This window comes from Triticum dicoccoides, chromosome 3B (assembly GCF_002162155.2).
Source record: "Triticum dicoccoides isolate Atlit2015 ecotype Zavitan chromosome 3B, WEW_v2.0, whole genome shotgun sequence".
NCBI lineage: Eukaryota > Viridiplantae > Streptophyta > Magnoliopsida > Poales > Poaceae > Triticum > Triticum dicoccoides.
Window position 1 is genome coordinate 273,336,194 of NC_041385.1, and position 12,535 is coordinate 273,348,728.

The window sequence follows — 12,535 nt, forward strand, 5'->3', positions numbered from 1 at the left end:
CGTGTTGCATATTGCCATGTCATCATGTGCATTGCATTGCATACGTGTTCGTCTCAAGCATCCGAGCTTTTTCCCCGTTGTCCATTTTGCATTCCGGCGCTCCTATGTCATCCGGCGTACCCCTTTTGTCTCGTGTTGTGAGCGGGTGATGAACTTCTCGGAATGGCCCGAGGTTTGCCAAGCGGCCTTGGTATAGCACCGGTAGACCGCCTGTCAAGTTTCGTGTCATTTGGAGTCCGTTTGATACTCCTACGGTTAACCGAGGGACCGAAAAAGCCTCTTTTGTCTTGCAGCCCAACACCCCTCCAAAGTGGCCCAAAACCCATCCAAACCCCCTCCATGCTCTCGGTCATTCTATCACGATCGTGTGGGCAAAAACCGCACTCCATTTGGAGTCTCCTAGCTCCCTCTACCTATAAAGATGTGCTTCCCCCCTAGATTTTTCGCAGTCCAACCCTAGTCTTCCCCTTCCTCCGCGCGCCGGACACGTCCGCCTGGCAACGGACGCGTCCGCCCCGCCGCCCGAGCCAACCGGACGCCGCCACCTGTCGCCTTCGCTGCGCCTCCACCGCGGGCCCGCCTGGCCCGTGGCCGGCCCTCCCGCGCCGCCAACCGGGCCCGCGTACGAATCCAACCACTCCGCCAGCCGCGCCCCGCCACGCCGCCGGGAGCCACCGCCCCTGTGCGCCTCCTGCCGGACCTCGTCGCCGATCCCCGACCCCCGCCGCCCGTTAGCCTCCTCCGCTGGCCCGATCCGGCCGCCGCCGACCCTGTTGCCGCGTCGACCCCGCGCTGCCCGCGCCGCCCGGCCCCGTCCCCGGCGAGCAGCCCCCTCGCCGGCGCCGCCCCGTCCCCGGTCGTCTTCCTCATATCCAGCCGAATCTACCCCCGGGTGGATGAGATCCACCGGGAGCCGATCCAAACACACCTCTCCGCCCTGGATCTCCTCGTCCCGGTTCGTCCGTCCTGTTTTTCGGAGGTTGAAATTCCACCAAGTCCCCATAGTTTTCAGCATTCTATTGCCCTGTTCATCATATCCTAACTCTTTGCATACAGCTCCGTTTCGTGTGTATGATATATCAAAATGTTCATCATGAGATGCTCTTCATTTCATTCCATTGTGCCATGCTTGTTTGAGTTCATCTTGATGCCCTAATCGTCGTTGCAAGAGTGCTATATGACATTGACTGCTGTCTGGTAACAGAACTTGGTGATTTGTCATTTTTCTTGCATTTTGTGTGTGCATCCTATGAGCATGAGTCCTACATGAGTTTTGAGCTATGTCATGCCATCTTTACAGGGGTGCCATCCATGTATTTTTTTGAGTTGTGTAGTGAGTGAATCAAGCTTGTTAAGTAGGGTACTTGCTGTTACTGTTTTGCTAGGCTGATTCTGTTATTTTGTGATGCTATGTAAACCTGCTGCTACAAGTCATTCTATACATAATATGGAGATGTTCTGTAAGGATATATTGTTATACATATCATGCTCTATCCATCCATGTCCCTGGTTGTAATTATATCCTACTGTAGCTTGTTGTAATCTTGCTCTCAAATTGCTAAATAATGTTGCTCTCAGCCTGTTAACATTAAGTTTAGTTTTGCCATGTGTTTTGCTAGTGATCCATGCACCCTATGAACTTGTTCTTGCCATGCTTAGCTTCACAAACATGTCTTATTACTGTTGGTTAACTTTCTATGCCATGTGATGCTCTGTGGTGAGTGGTACAAGCTCACCAACATGCCTACTTATCGTTGTTAGTGCCATGTATGAATCTGTCATATCATTTGCCATGTTTACATGGGAGCCATCATATTTTCTGTGCCCTTTTGGCTCATGGTCAGTAAAGGACTTTTGTTCTATGCATTTAGTAGTATCATGCCAAGATTTTGTTTGACATGTTAAGTTCTTGTAACAAGTTGTTTGATAGCTCTAAACATTGCAACCTGATGTTATTTCTGCAAAGCCTGAAACTGTTATTATTTGCAATCTTGCCATGTCTTTTTAAGCATGTTCTAGTGATTTCTGGAGATAGCTCAGTGTTCATGTTTTGTCATGCATTACCTGTACATAATGCCCATGCCTTCTGTTTTCATATTGTGGTACGGTAGCAAGTTGTTTTGATGCTTGCAATATGCCTAGTTGCTGTTTTGGACAGATTGTTGCTATAACTTGTATAGCGTGTGTGTGTTGAACCGTTGCTCCGTTTTGAGTGTGCTCTATATGAAACTTGCTTGATATTGCATGTAGTTTCATATTATCATGTTGAATCCTTGTTTTGGTGTGTTTTATTGATGTTTGAATGCATTTTGCATCAATGCCATGTTTAACTTGTTTTGCTCATATCTTCTAGGCAGTAGCTCCAAATCTAATGAACTTTATATGAAACTCGACTAGAATCTCGTGTAGATCATCTTGGTGCATCTTAACTTGCTGTTTGACAACTTGAACATAAGATTTATTCAGATCTGGAACAATTTCTAAATTTGCATATGAGGACTTACCGAAATTGTTATATGTTGTTCCCGACCTCATTTAAACTTGTCTTGATGTGTTGCTCTTGTTTGCATCATCTCTTGCCATGAGTAGCTTCATGTAGCTTTGTCATGCATCATGCTTGTTGTGCATCATGTCTTGTCTATGTGTGGTGTGTTTACCATGTTGTGTGCTTCTTCTCGATAGTTCCCGTTTCGTTGCGATCGTGAGGATTCATTCGTCTACGCTTGGTTTGTCTTTGTGGCTTCATCTTCTTCATGGACTCGTTTTTCTTCCTAGCGGGATTTCAGGCAAGATGACCGTCACCTTGCATCTCACTACTATCATTGCTATGCTAGTTGCTTCGTTCTATCGCTATGCTGTGCTACCTATCTCCTTTCGATCAAGCCTCCCAATTTGCCATGTCAGCCTCTAACCTTTTTCACCCCTCCTAGCAAACCATTGCTTGGCTATGTTACCGCTTTGCTCAGCCCTCTTATAGTGTTGCTAGTTGCAGGTGAAGTTGAAGATTGCTCCAAGGTGGACAGGTTTATGTTGGGATATCACAATATCTCTTATTTAATTAATGCATCTATATACTTGGTAAAGGGTGGAAGACTCGGCCTTATGCCTGGTGCTTTGTTCCACTCTTGCCGCCCTAGTTTCTGTCATATTAGTATTATGTTCCCGGATTTTGCGTTCCTTATGCGATTGGGTGATTTATGGGACCCCCTTAACAGTTTGCTTTGAATAAAACTCCTCCAGCAACGCCCAACCTTGGTTTTACCACTTGCCTCACCTAGCCCTTTTTCCCTTGGGTTTCCGAAGCCCGAGGGTCATCTTTATTTTACCCCCCGGGGCAGTGCTCCTCCGAGTGTTGGTCCAAACTAGAGCACCGTGCGGGACCATTCCTTGGCAACGTGGATTATGTTGGTACCTTTACGCTTAGCTTATCCGGTGTGCCCTGAGAACGAGATATGTGCAGCTCCTATCGGGATTTGTCGGCACATCGGGCGGCTTTGCTGGTCTTGTTTTACCATTGTCGAAATGTCTTGTAAACCGGGATTCTGAGTCTGATCGGGTCTTCCTGGGAGACGGTATATCCTTCGTTAATCGCGAGAGCTTATCATGGGCTAAGTTGGGACACCCCTGCAGGGTTTAAACTTTCGAAAGTCGTGCCCGCGGCTATGGGCAGATGGGAATTTCTTAATGTCCGGTTGTAGATAACTTGACACCAGATCCGATTTAAAACGCATCAACCATGTGTGTAGCCGTGATGGTCTCTTTTCGGTGGAGTCCGGGAAGTGAACACGGTTTTTGGGTTATGTTTGACGTAAGTAGGAGTTCAGGATCACTTCTTGATCATTGTTAGCTTCACGACCGTTTTGTTTGCTCTCTTCTCGCTCTTATTTGCATATGTTTAGCCACCATATTATGCTTAGTCGCTGCTGCAACCTCACCACTTTACCCCTTCCATTCCCAGTAAGCTTTGCTAGTCTTGATACCCATGGTAATGGGATTGCTGAGTCCAAGTGGCTCACAGATTACTACCACAACAGTTGTAGGTATAGGTTATGCGATGATCTTGATGCGAGAGCGATGTTACTTGTTCTTCTTCTGCTTCTTCTTCGGTCAGGGGATAGGTTCCAAGTCGGCATCCTGGGCTAGCAGGGTGGATGTCGTTTGAGTTTCTGTTTGTGTTTGTAAGATGATGTTGTATTCGTGAATTGGATGCCTTTTGTATGTATCCCCATCTATTATGTAATGTTGATGTAATGATGTCCACCTTGCAAAAGCGTTTCAATATGCTGTTCTATCCTTGGTGGGACCTTCGAGTCTCTTTAGGATAGTATCGCATATTGGGTGTGACAGTGGTCAGCATGGTCAAGGAACGACTTCCAACAGAAGAGTATTGTACATTGATAGGCTGACAGCTGGGTCTAGGGAAGCCGCAAGGAATTGGCTCCTTATTACGCGAAAAATAATTATTCCTCCACCTTACAGCGGGGACCCACCAGCCGCGCAACCGTATTTCATGAAAAAAAAACGTTTCCCCCCTGATTGTCGGGACCCAATAGCTACATCTTCGCATGCAAGGAAGTGAGTCTGGAAAAAAAATGATTCGCCCCCCTGACTGCTGGGACCCACCAGCTACATCTTCGCACACAAGGAAGTGCCTGACAGTCGGGACCCACCTGGTCGAAGCATACATTGTCATTCTGGTCACGAATGTGTATGTACATACTGGTCGATGTAGAGGCACGCATGTGTCGTAGTAGAGGCGCGCACGTAGCGTGTACACGTATGTATAGCGGCCAGTGTGCAAGAAAGAAAATACGGCCACGTACGTACTTACGGGCGGGGTCTCGAACGCCTACTCGTGCATACGTACGGCCAGGGCTCGTGTACATGGCTGGGTCGGAATGGAGAAACTGTGTCGTCGTCATGTTCATGGGGAGGTAACGGAATGCGTTGTGTTGATCGGGAGGCAACGGAATGCGTCGTGTTCATCGGGAGGAAACGGAATGCGTGGGAGCCAACCGGCTTGGACGGAACAGCCGATGGAAACGAGGACTGGTGTACCACAGAACGGAGGAAACGGCCTTGTGTTCGACCAGCCACGTTCAAAACGGGATCCTGTTCATCGGGAGGGGTCTGGCGTACCGTGAAACGGACTTGTGTTGGACCTCCTATGGTCGAAACGGGGTCTTGTTGATCAGGACGGGTGTGGCGTACCACAAAATGAAGGAAATGGACTTGTGTTGGAGCGCTACGATCGAAACGGTGGTCCTGTTCATCGGGAGGGGTGTGGCGTACCGCAAAACGGGACTCCACGGGATACTATACAGCTCCACCGTCGATCTCCTCCAGCCTCCACGGGCTACTGTTTAGCCACCGTCGACCTCCTCCAGCCTCCACCTGCGACTGTTCATCCATGAGCTCCTGTTCATCCAGCCTCCACCGCACTCTACTCCATCGGCTACTGTTCAACAAGCCCTCTCCACGGGCTCCTGTTCAACCACCCCTCCACGGGCTACTATTCATCCACCCCTCCATCATCTACTATTCATCCAGCCCTCCATGGGGTTGTCCTATTCATCCAGCTCTCCACGGGGACCTGTTCATCCAGCCCCAACCGGCTCGATCGATCGGGGTCCTCTTCATCCAGAGGCAACACCACGGGGTCCTATTTATCCACCCCCACCGGGAACTGTTCGTCCAAACCCCCCTAGCAACGCTCACTGTTCATCCAGAGGCAGCATCGATCGGCTTCAGGTAGCAGCAGTAGCGAAGTAATCGCTCGATCTAGTTCAGTTAAAAGCCATCGATCGATTCCTCGGGTTCAGTAACGCGTATCCTGCAGTGCAATCGCTCAGGTTCAGTAGGCGAACGCCTCGCTGGTGTTTAGTTAGCGCCCAACGCCTCGCACCCACGCGCGTGCGTGTACGAGAGAAACGCACAAACCTCTATGCATTGCTCGGCCCCGACCACCCACCATAACCGGGAACACCCTGATATTTTCCTCACCCTCGCTTCTACCACGGGTTTTTCCGTCATGGATGGCCCAAACAATGTCATGTAGCTGCGTCTCCGGCCCGCCCAGGATGAAAAGCCCATTTTCTGTCATGATTTTTTGTCATAGAAGTAGGAGCCCACCACATCTATGATGATACCGGGTTTTGTCACAATTATCTTCATAGAAGTGTCATAAGTATGACAGAAATTTTTTTGTTCGGCCCAAAATGTCACTGATGTGTCTTTTTTTGTAGTGCTTGTCGGCGACCATCCGTCCCCATACGACATGACTATATGAGGAGACGCCGGACTAACAGGAGGTCAGGAGCCGCTCGCCCAATAGCATCACTTCTGCCTGGGCACGCCGCCGTGCCTATCTTCCCAGTCTGTTCAGGGCTCAGGTGTGCAGCAACTACTAAGCCAACCCGATTTATCCTGAGATACGTCCTCAACACTCAGCAGCCACTCCTTATAACCCATTTTCTAATTGATTCATTACTCATTAGGCAGGACTGTCATTAGAATTTGTTGTGTACTGATTGCTACCTACACTTAATGGTTCAGATATATTTCAGTAATCTTTAGTACCTGTAAAGTTCACAGGGTTTCAAAATTCCGGCCCTAGGAACAGACACTAGTCATTTTGGATTGTTGGTCATAGTGACATTCACCCAGATTACTACTCCAGGCCAGGTTTGTTGACAATTCTACTTGTCTTTCTTACTCATTCGATATGATATCCAGTTATTCACGTCGATTAGTTGCAAACAATAGTGCTAGACCAACTTCTTGATTCAGATTTTGGACGGTCTCTTACTGTAGTTACAATTCTGCATACTTGTCCTAGTAAGCTAAGAAGTAATGATTGATTCACTACATCTATGCTTGTCTTGTCATATTTGTTGTCAATATTCTTTTAAGCTGGACCACCCTATTTCAAAATACTGGAACGGCAAACATGAGTGAATATTATTTCTGTGTGTGATCTCGTCCATCATGTATGGGCAGCGAACACTGCATTGTATAAAAAGAAAGTGTCATTTCCACCTTTTACATAGACTACAATATTTTACATGGAATGATATCTGCCTACTTGCTTTGTGTCACACTACCAGTGATCCACCCTTGAAGCTAAACATGATGCCACTCATAATTCCTTAGTTTATTTGTTCAAATACGAATTTGATATGATTCTAATGTTCCTACTTCAATTTTGAAATGTGTGTCTGCCTGTTATAGAGACGTAAGAGGTTTGTATTTCTGTGTGTGGTCTGGTCAGCACGTTTGGGGGTGAACTTTGCATATGCAGGGGTTTATAGGGAGACACTCTTCAAGTTGAATCTGCAATGCATTCCATAGATCATCTGACTACTTTTTATGTTTTCATGAATCTCAGATACTGAATAGCATCATAATGATTATGAGCTTGCGTGCATGAAAATAATAAAGCAGAACAATGCCACGACTATCAAACTTGGCATTAAGCGACTGAAATCAAGTCTGGATGCAATGCAATGCAAATGCTCTCCACCTACAGATGCATGCTCGGAATATGATCCTAAAAGTGTTTTTCAGCTAGAGGGAGACCTAAGTCAATGTAGCTCCCTAGTGGAGGGGTCAGAGGCAGATCCCCTATCTTATTCACCCATCAAGGTGCTTGCTCTAACTTTCCAAGGTTATATTGGTCGCACTGTTTGACATGAGAAATAATAAAGTAACATGGGTTATTATTTTATTACCTCTCTATGCTCTAGGGAAAATAAAACATTACGGGCGTGCCAATGTACTAAGTACACAAATAAACATAGGGAAACATGCACTTTATTAATCTCTCATCGGAGACACAAAACTACAAGTTCCCTTTACATATGCGCTCCATGGCCAACTAGCACGGCCAGCCTGACTGTAGCGATTGTGGTCTCCTGGTTCCCGGGGCCTCGGAGGTCTCCCCGTTAATTACTCCTACGGGTTACTCCGCGAGATACCTCTGATTAAGTTGTGTGGTCGTCTTCGTCCTCTTCACTTTGCATTCTCCATGCATGATGATGATGGTGTGTGGGGTGTAGGTAGCAGCATAGCATGTGTCCTCGTCGGTACACGTGCCACTCAAAACGTGGCTTTGTGCTAGCCACGTCCGCCCTCACTGTCGCGCCTCATCGGTCTTGACATCGTTAATGTATTTAGTGTTAGAGTAGCATGGGTCCTGCTTGGCTTGGACTTCTTGACGATGTAGCGGTTTCGTCGGGGTATGCAAGGGGTTGCCTCATGGGAGTATTCTTTTGTGGAGACCAGCGTCGGTGTAAAAAAACACATTCTCGCATCGGCATGGCCGGTGTGGTTGGCGCCTCGTATCGACTACATGCCGAGGTTACGTCAGTCTGCGAAGACAAAGACTCCGCCTCACGAGGTCGTGAAATGTAACATCTTATAGGGGTGTGGTGGATGCCTCGTCTTGGCTAGACACCGTATTCGGTGGTCTGCCAAAACAAGGATCACGCTGCGGGGCCAAAGAAAGGTAACATCATGGAGGGGCGTGGTTGCTGCCCCATCTCAGCTAGACGCCATATTCGGTGGTCTGCTAAGACAAGGATCACGCCACCCATACGACAAACGAAACCTGATGTAATGAAGGGTGTACCTCGTCTCATCTGGATGCCTCGTGGAAGGTGACATCATGGAAGGGCGTGGTTGATGCCTCGTCCAAGCTAGACGCCGTATTCGGTGGTCTGCTAAGACAAGGAGCACACTGATGCTGAGACCTGTACGCCATTAAGAGTGCACCTCATCTCAGCTGGACGCCGTATTCAGTGGTCCGCCAAGACAAAGGAAACACATCGCAGGATCGTGGTAAGGGTCGGTGAAGACGTGTCATCACGTAGCACGATCTTCTTCGTACCACGGGATCCGTGCTGCGGGCAGCACCGAGCGTGAGGGAGTTCCGGACTAGGGGGTGTCCGGATAGCCGAACTATCATCATCGGCCGGACTACAAGACTATGAAGATACAAGATTGAAGACTTCGTCCCGTGTCCGGATGGGACTTTCCTTGGTGTGGAAGGCAAGCTTGGCGATACGGATATGTAGATCTCCTACCTTTGTAACCGACTCTGTGTAACCCTAGCCCTCTCCGGTGTCTATATAAACCGGATGGCTGTAGTCCATAAGACGAACAACAATCATACCATAGGCTAGCTTCTAGAGTTTAGCCTCCTTGATCTCGTGGTAGATCCACTCTTGTAACACACATCATCAATATTAATCAAGCAGGACGTAGGGTTTTACCTCCATCAAGAGGGCCCGAACCTGGGTAAAACATCGTGTCCCTCGTCTCCTGTTACCATCCGCCTAGATGCACAGTTCGCGACCCCCTACCCGAGATCCGCCGGTTTTGACACCGACATTGGTGCTTTCATTGAGAGTTCCTCTGTGTCGTCACCGATAGGCTCGATGGCTTCTTCAATCATCATCAACGACGCAGTCCAGGGCGAGACCTTCCTCCCCGGACAAATCTTCGTATTCGGCGGCTTTGCACTATGGGCCAATTCACTTGGCCAATTGGAGCAGATTGAAAGCTACGCCCCTGGCCGTCAGGTCAGGTTTGGAAGTTTGAACTTCACGGCTGACATCCACGGGGACTTGATCCTCGAGAGGTTCGAGCCACAGCCGAGCGTGCCGCACTGTCGTAGCGAGCATGATTTAGCTCTACAGCCGGACAGTACCTTCGAGGCCGCACTCGAAACCGCTCCGACCTTCAATTTGGAGCCAGCTCCGCAGATCGAGGATGGATGCCTAGACACCGCCTCGGGGGCTGCAACCTCTACGGTGACTTTGTCCCTCATAAAGCTCGTGACTCCGAGGTGCCGGACTCCGAACCTCCAGCGCCCACCCCGATCGAATCCGATTGGGCGCCGATCATGGAGTTCACCGAAGTGGACGTCTTTCAACACTCACCTTTCGGTGACATCTTGAGTTCGCTAAAATATCTCTCGTTATCAGGAGAGACCTGGCCGAACTGCGGTCAGGATGGTTGGGATGCGGACGACGAAGAAATTCAAAGCCCACCCACCACCCACTTGGTAGCCGCTGTCGATGATTTAACTGACATGCTAGACTACGACTCCGAGGACATCGACGGTATGGACGACGATGCCGGAGACGACCAAGAACCAGCGCCTAACGGGCGCAGGAAAGCCACCCCAGCCCACGACGTATACATGGTGGACACACCAAAAGGAATCGACAATGAGGAAAAATGGGACGTGGCGAAGGACAACTCCCCCAACAAACAAACAAAGCGGCGACGCAAGCGCCGCCTGAAGATCGGCATCGACAAAAACGGCACCCATACGGACCTGGCCTTAGAGCAGGACAAAGCAGTGGACGACGCACACGTCAACAAGCAGCCAGCCGGACATGAACTGGACAAGCAACCCATCCCCGGCGAAGATGATCTCACATCACCAGAGCATATGAATCTTCATAAAAGGCTCGTCGCCACTTCAAGAAGTTTGAAGATGCAAAAGCGAAAGCTCAAAACAGTGGAAGATGCACTCAGAATGAGATGGAGCAAAGTACTCAACACCGCAGATAAATACGGCACTAGTCACCAGACAAAGAGCTACCTGAAGCGCAAGCTGTTGCCTGAATTTGACGAGGAGGCCTTAGAGCCCCCGCAGTCAAAAAAGAAAGAAGCCGCCTGGCCGGATAGACGACCAGATGACAGGCCAAGAGCAACACGGGGAGCCGCACACAAGACGGCACACGATCAGCATAAAGATCCTCAGAAAAAGGATAACCCAGCCAGGTCTATCTATGGGCCAAAAAAGAAGACTCCAGGAAGTAACACAACCAGTCGAGCATTTGAAGACAATGGCACACCCAAATACAGGGGCGCCGCACACCCACTATGTTTTACCAACGAGGTACTGGATCATGGATTTCCAGCGGGATTTAAACCCGTGAACATAGAGGCATACGACGGAACAACAGACCCCGGAGTATGGATTGAGGATTATATCCTACACATACATATGGCAAGAGGAGGCGGTCTCCATGCCATAAAATACCTACCCCTCAAGCTCAAAGGGCCGGCTCAGCATTGGCTTAAAAGCCTCCCAGAAAATACGATTGGAAGTTGGGAAGAGCTTGAGGATGCGTTTCGAGAAAATTTCCAGGGGACTTATGTCCGGCCTCGGGATGCAGATGATTTAAGTCACATAACTCAACAGCCCGGAGAATCATCACGCAAATTCTGGAACAGGTTCCTCACTAAAAAGAACCAAATAGTTGACTGTCCGGACGCTGAAGCCTTAGCAGCCTTTAAACACAACGTCCGAGACGAATGGCTCGCCAGACACCTCGGCCAGGAAAAACCAAGAACAATGGCCGCACTAACAAGCCTCATGACCCGCTTTTGCGCGGGGGAAGACAACTGGCTGGCTAGATGCATCACCAGCGACCCGAGTACATCTGAAATCAGGGATGGAAATGGGAAATCATGACGCAAAAAAGATCAGCGCCGGAATAAGGAAAATGGCCCAAATAGTACGGCGGTCAACGCCGGATTCAAAAGCTCTCGGTCGAACAACAAAACACTGCCCCTAAAGGATAACAGTGACGAGCTATCCAACCTCAACAAGATTCTGGATAGACTGTGTCAAATACACGGTACCTCCGGGAAGCCTGCAAACCGTACCCATAGAGATTGTTGGGTCTTCAAGCAGTCCGGCCGACTTAACGCCGAACCCAAAGGGCTCGACATACCAAGTGAAAATGACGAAACCCAAAAGCAGCGCTCCGGAAACCAAAAGACTTTCACATTAGAAGTCAAAACAGTGAACTCACTTCACGTGATAACACGCAGCGCGACACCTGCTATACCCGGACACCATCCGCAGACTGGGGATAGAACCCACCAAAATTCGCTATAGCAGCACTTCCTTCAAAGGAGTGACGCCAGGCCTTTTCAGCCAATCTCACAGGCTCTGTACCACTAGAGGTCGTGTTCGGTTCATCCGACAACCTCCGTCGTGAAAACCTCACCCTCCATCGCCCCATTTAGCAGTAGCCCTTAAGCACTACTGGGGCGTGCAGCTTTCGCCCGCTTTAATGCAATACCACATTACGCGTCTCTTACGCTTAAAAGTGCCCGGTCCACGGGGCATATTCTCAGAACTCCAGGTGTCTCTCGACCACGGAGAATGTGCGGCTGCCTCGACAGCCACACATTATTCCGACCTTGCAGGTCAAAGCCCCTAACAACAGGTCATTTAGACCTCGGACATGGTTAGACGAGTCCGGCGTAACTTAACAAGAGGCTTCCCAGCCGCATACCCCCTTTTTTTAGGGGTCCGCGCGCATAAATGATGAAAGCCAATAAAGCTCAACTTTCTTCATCTCCCAAATTATACTTTCTTTTTATATACACTTTTTGCACGATATTTCTTAGAAACTAAGTCCTTCTCTTTTACAGATGAAGCACGTGCTACACCCGTCCAGGATACAGCACAACGGAGACACAAGCGCAGACGTGCAGTAGGGACCCG